Source organism: Haliotis cracherodii, unplaced genomic scaffold, assembly GCF_022045235.1.
Source record: "Haliotis cracherodii isolate W230 unplaced genomic scaffold, xgHalCrac1.p SCAF_5, whole genome shotgun sequence".
Taxonomy (NCBI): Eukaryota; Metazoa; Mollusca; class Gastropoda; order Lepetellida; family Haliotidae; genus Haliotis; species Haliotis cracherodii.
This window is the reverse complement of record NW_027266308.1, coordinates 34,208,522-34,215,155: the sequence shown is the minus strand read 5'-3', so window position 1 is coordinate 34,215,155 and position 6,634 is coordinate 34,208,522.

The following is a 6,634-nucleotide window of genomic DNA, read 5'->3' as shown; positions in this document are numbered from 1 at the left end:
AGGTGCACAGTGTGTAGCAAGAATATATCATTTGGTGCACAGACATTCTCCACCTCGACAGCTCTGACAAGCCTCTGATGAAGGACTTGTGATATAGTGTTTCAGGGATGAGTGTAAGGAAAGGATGTGTGTGTGTATGTCTCTGTTTAAGATGAAATGAAAATTGACACTTGGTTACAACACGTCCACACTGCATCAATAAAATAGCCATGTCCGTAGGGTTGAAACCAATCCTATCAAAATAACCCTGTCTATAGGGTTAAAACTGATTCTCACTGCATCATCAAAATACACTATAATGCCCTGTTATGCATTACATGATGTCCTTATGTGCAGAGTATGTTGTGGTCCTGCAGAACATGATGTCCTTATGTGCAGGGTATGTTGTGGTCCTGCATTACATAATGTTCTTGTGTGCAGGGTATGTTGTGGTCATGCATTACATAATGTCCTTGTGTGCAGGTTAAATTGTGCTCCTGCAGAACATGATGTCCTTATGTGCAGGGTATGTTGTGGTCCTGCAGAACATGATGTCCTTATGTGCAGGGTATGTTGTGGTCCTGCAGAACATGATGTCCTTGTGTGCAGGGTATGTTGATGTCCTTATTCGCAGGGTATGTTGTGGTCCTGCAGTACATAATGTCTTTGTGGGCAGGGTATGTTGTGTTCCTGCAGAACATGATGTCCTTGTGTCCAGGGTATGTTGTGGTCCTGCATTACATAATGTCCTTGTGTTCAGGGTATGTTGTGGTCCTGCAGTACATATTGTCCTGGTGGGCAGGGTATGTTGTGGTCCTGCAGAACATGATGTCCTTATGTGCAGGGTATGTTGTAATCCTGCAGAACATGAATGTCCTTATGTGCAGGGTATGTTGTGGTCCTGCAGTACATAATGTCTTTGTGGGCAGGGTATGTTGTGGTCCTGCAGAACATGATGTACTTGTGTGCAAGGTATGTAGTGGTCCCTCAGGACATGATGCCCTTGTGTGCAGGTGGTCCTGCAGGACATAATGTCCTTGTCTTCAGGGTATGTTGTGCTCCTGCAGTACATTATGTCCTTATGTGCAGGGTATGTTGTAATCCTGCAGAACATGAATGTCCATGTGTGCAGGGTAAATTGTGGTCCTGCAGAACATGATGTCCTTGTGGGCAGGGTATGTTGTGGTCCTGCAGAACATGATGTCCATGTGTGCAGGTGTTTTTTATGATACACTATTAAATTTTGTACAACCAAGAACTTGTAATTTTGTTTTTTTATTCTTATTACAAAGTAGCCACAATTTACAAATAATAACTTATATTATATTGTAATAGCAATGTTTCTGTATAGATCTTTATACTATTGTCAAGCAAGACTGAATGTGTTTCATTTGTCCTACCTCTATTACATCACAGCCGTAATTCCTGTGTCTTTGCCTGACCTCACACCATAAACTCTCAACAACATGGTGCCTATTCCCCTTGATTATGATAGAGTTTGCAAGAAATTCAACATTGAAAAACAGACTGACACGCAAAAGAAAACGCTCAAAACCCTTTTTGTGGAAATGATGTCTTCATGACCTCATGTCCTTATATTACACGTTTCCTTTGGCCTTTTCTTGACATTTGATTGGTTGGTAAAATGTTAAGGAAAATCAAGGTTACTTATCAGTATCCAATATGTACTTTTGAATTTGATAACTTTGTGCCGAAAGAAATTACATTCTTTTGTGCTTCATGTGACATCGATTTTGCCTCATATACACATGAAAATCTTTCCTTAGGGGCGACATGCTACCGTGAGAGTCATAACCCAGTAGCTACTATGATCTAACGATATAGAGACAAACCCAGGACCAATAACTCTTGAAGAAGTACAGGAAAACCTACTTGCGGAATTCTGAAATACATAATGCCAAATGACATTTAAGTACACAAATTTCAGAAGTAAAGAACAACATTTACACTATCAATTTTAAATGTGGAGAACTGGAAGACTCTGTTATAGAACTATATACATAGTGATCGAATCAATTAAACACAACCATGATAATCTGTATGAGGACATTGATGCACTTTCGGGCAATGCTGATACTGTTTGATCAGGTGTCAAAATTTGATAACAAACTATATAGACTTGAGTCGAATAGCAGACATATTATTATTTTCCCGGAAGGTGCAGGCAAAGAATAATCAATGGTATGTTAGTTGGTTGGTTGTATGTGTTTAACGCCGCACGCTGCAATATTCCAGCTATATGACGGCGGTCTGTAAATAATCGAGTCTGGACCAGACAATCCAGTAATTGACATCATGAGCATCGACCCACGCAATTGCGATACGATGACATGCATCAGTCAAGTCAGCGTCCCTGACCACCCGATGCCGTTTGTCGCCTCTTACGACAAGCATAGGCTACTTTTACGAAAAGCATGGGCTGCTGAAGACCTATTCTACCCCAGATCGTCACGGGTCCAATGGTATGTGAAGATGCGAAACGTGGCAACCATTGGACATAATACGTGGACACCGGCTTGGCGTTAATTGTGAAAATGCAAATCGACTTCTTCCAATGATTGAAAAGCCACGTGTCTGACGGCAAAGTACAAACCTTGAAAGCGGGATCCACATTCAAGGAAGGTTGACTTGGAATTTCCAGTGACCTAACGTCACGTCAACATCAACAGCTGCAGGCACTTTGAGGAACAAACACTTTTGGATATTTCAAAAGAGTGACGGTTTGTGCAAAAACTTCTCACAATAGAAACAACGCCAAAATTGGTTATGTTTAACTCTGCAGACACGACTTGAGAAAGCCTATCTTTGCCTAGAAGACCGGGTTCAAAAACATTGTCAAATGCTTCTGTAAGCTTGGGTATTTGATGAGGCCAGACGGTAAATTAAATAAGATGTTTATAATCTCCTGTGCCTGAGACTGCCTCCGAGGTCTAGTGGTAGAGCGTCTACCTGGAGCGGAAGGTCGGGCTTCGATTCCCGGTCGCGTCATACCAAAAGACGTAAAAGGATGGCAGTTGTTACCCTGCCTGGAGCTCGCCATTAAGGGGCTAAAACAAGGACTGGTCGGCTTGGAGTCCGTATACTATGTCTGAATAGTGTATTCATGTACCTGCGGCATGGTATGTCACTATTATATCGAGTGTATTCCGGACTAGTACTAGCAGCCACAAACACAAACACACGCACGTGCATGCAAGTGCAATCATCTTGGACGGCAACGTTGAACCTCATTTCACATCATTTTGCAAATCCGAGCAGAAGGTCTAATTCATATACATGAAGAAACAGATCGACAAGAAGAGGAGCTCACATGATGCCCATGGGGACGCCTACTTCTTGCCTAAATGTCTTGCCCCCAATCTTTTATTTTCCCATGGTTTTGGTTTTATTTGGTTATGTCACTCAATTGGAAATGGGTTTCTTAAAGAATTTAGAAAACGGTCTATAAATATGTTCTACCAAGAATGACATTCCATTTGAGAGGATAGTTCACATTATGAATATTACAAAACTTTCATAACTCACTACGGAAAACTTAAGAAAACATATACTTAAATATCGACTTGGTTTACTAGACCTATTTGTAAATGAAGGATGAAAAATGTCCATTGAAAAATCGAAACGAATTTGTCCATTATGCAATATAGCAAATGAATTCATTTTGTGTTTGCCCATTTTACAGTAATCTTCAAAAGAAATATATCAAAGATCATTCAGTATCAATGTCACCGATAAACGTTTTTTTGTATTTATTCTGACGACAAAGAATTGATCTATTATATCTTTATTTATACATTATACACGCCTCAACCAAAAGGAATGAACTAATTAAACAACATGTATGTCCCTATGTGTAACATTTATGATAATATTTGACTCTCTCTTGTGTATGGGCCGGAAAACTTTTGACAATAAACTTCTTATGACTTTGACTAAGATAGCTCAGCGTGGCCAAACAGCATGGGACACCTGGATTTTCCCACTTCTCATGGTACCACCTCTAAGACTTCCTGAATGTAGGGCTCTGTTGCACAAAGCAAGATCAGACGTATTCCATGGCAACCTCCGTTGCCTCCACCTACACGCTTCGTAGTTATCACGTCCAAGAAACAGGCATCGAGATTCTCTGCCTCTGCAGCAGTGGCACGATCATCGAGGCCATCCTCATCTGCCATGTATGACACAAGATGGAAAATGTTCTGGCAGTGGAGACTAGCAGGGTCACTGGAATACGTGGAGATAGCCTTTCCAATGGCTGCCTAAAATATTACCTATTGCTGCATGGTTTGTTGGTTTTTTTCACATTCACACCCTGTACGGATAATAACACGTTAGTTATTTTACTGCACTGTTTTGAATATACGACAGCACACATTTAGGTGGGCAGTTTTCACTTTACAGCTCCGCTTATCACATCCTCCTTTAAAACACCAGGTTAGTCTTGAATTCAGCTTCTGGGAAAAGTAATAAAGTTGCTTTACCCCAGCGTGTAGTCTAATAAAGTACAGTAAACTACGTTTATAACGAACGCGCTTATAACAAACTGACGGATATAACGTACTGGGTTTTGGTCCCGGGCATTTGCTGTGTATATCCTGTAGAGTCTTTATGCCAGGCATGTAGAGGTTGGATGTAATCACGACATTATCTATTATCTAAAACAACTTGTTTAATATAAATACACGACATTTGAGGGCTACTTGTCTCATTCAGCTAAATAGAATCCCGTTCACCCCTCTATGTTACTACAGTAAACTACGGTTATAACGAACACAAAGGGATCACTTTGTTCGTTATGACCGTATTTCGTTATAAGCATGTATACAGCATATACACAGCAAATGACGGGGACTAAAAAACAATCCGTTATATCCGTCAGTATGTAACTTCATATCGAAGGTTCTCTCAACTAAGGCCTAAGTCCGATATCCCGTCCGCTTTCGGAGCAGAACCCCCAAACCGTTGAATATTTCTTTTTGAAATTTGCTTTACAGATCAGTTGAATGGTGAAACGGTGCCTTTTGATGATTTTGGATATTTTTTATTTTATACGTTTTAGGTTTTCATGACGACAATTAAGAATGGAATTTTGTGTAGGGCTCGTTTCCGTAGCAGAACTCCCAAACCATGAACAACATTTCTAGATTTCTTTTGATGATGTGGGATTTATTTTAAAACTGAAGAGCACAATTGTTTTCGTTACAGACGAAGAGAACACCCACGTGTGTGTGTGTGTGTGTGTGTGTGTGTGTGTGTGTGTGTGTGTGTGTGTGTGTGTGTGTGTGTGTGTGTGTGTGTGTGTGTGTGTGTGTGTGTGTGTGTGTGTGTGTGTGTGTGTGTGTGTGTGTCAAAAGTGAGGTAGAAATAGTCAAAACTCCAATTCCATATCGCACCAAATCGGGATGGATATGTCGTCTCCTGATGCTTGTATTTTGTTATCAAAACCAAGGATATATGTGTTTGGATAGGTCAGGTGAGCTTAATGAAAGGTAACATTTCGTGCTTTTCAATTTGCCGTGGAAAAGAAAACATGTCTAACGATTCATCAAGTTTATTAAGTTCAACAACATACAAGTAATATACTTAGTGTGCACGAACAAGCAACGTTTCTTCGTCCGGTATTTGACGATGTAATGACAATAGAGACACCGATAACAGTATCAGAACACGGTATTACATCAACAGTGCATCTTCCAGACATTCAACACACAGGAAACAAACAATAACGTCGGATAAGAGTTTTTCATGTTGTGCTCGCCTGGTGCCCCTGTACAGAACAACCTTAGTGCCACGACTGTCGTCAGTCCATGTTAAGGACTGGGAGTTGCGATCACCGTTACGCTGAGATCACTTTGAACAACGGCACCTGATTTGCGAAATGAACACACTTACGTTTGATTAAAGTGCCACCCACATACATCGAACACCACGTTCAAAACATTAAAACGATCATATTGAAAGCTGTTGTAAAGCAGAGATTTGAAAATCACTTGGGCTTGGAAGTCCCACAGAGTAAGTATAAAACATGGTCGCTCTTTCGTCATTTGATCAGCAGTCTGCCAACAAGATGTCAAGCTCGCATTTGTGAACATCGTAGAGATACTCTGTATTGGAGAGTCGAGATTATTGAAAGAAGTTATAGGAGAAAAATGCTTCGGACCCTCATTGTCTCAAGGTGTAGTTATAAACAATGTGTGATTAAGCTTGTAGTTCAAGAGGGGGTCCTTGGACACTGGATTCGTAATGCGAGGGAGAACTAGTAGAGAAGATGCATATGATTCATGTTACATGTACACGATTTGTGTCGTCCTGTTATGTGTACACGATTTGTGTCGTCGTGTTATGTGTACATGATTTGTGTCGTCGTGTTATGTGTACATGATTTGTGTCGTCGTGTTATGTGTACATGATTTGTGTCGTCGTGTTATGTGTACACGGTCTATGTCGTCATGTTACATGTACACGGTCTGTGTCATCAGGTAATGTGTACATGGTCTGTGTCATCAGGTTATGTGTACACGGTCTGTGTCATCATGTTATGTGTACACGGTCTGTGTCATCAGGTTATGTGTACACGGTCTGTGTCATCAGGTTATGTGTACACGGTCTGTGTCGTCGTGTTACATGTACACGG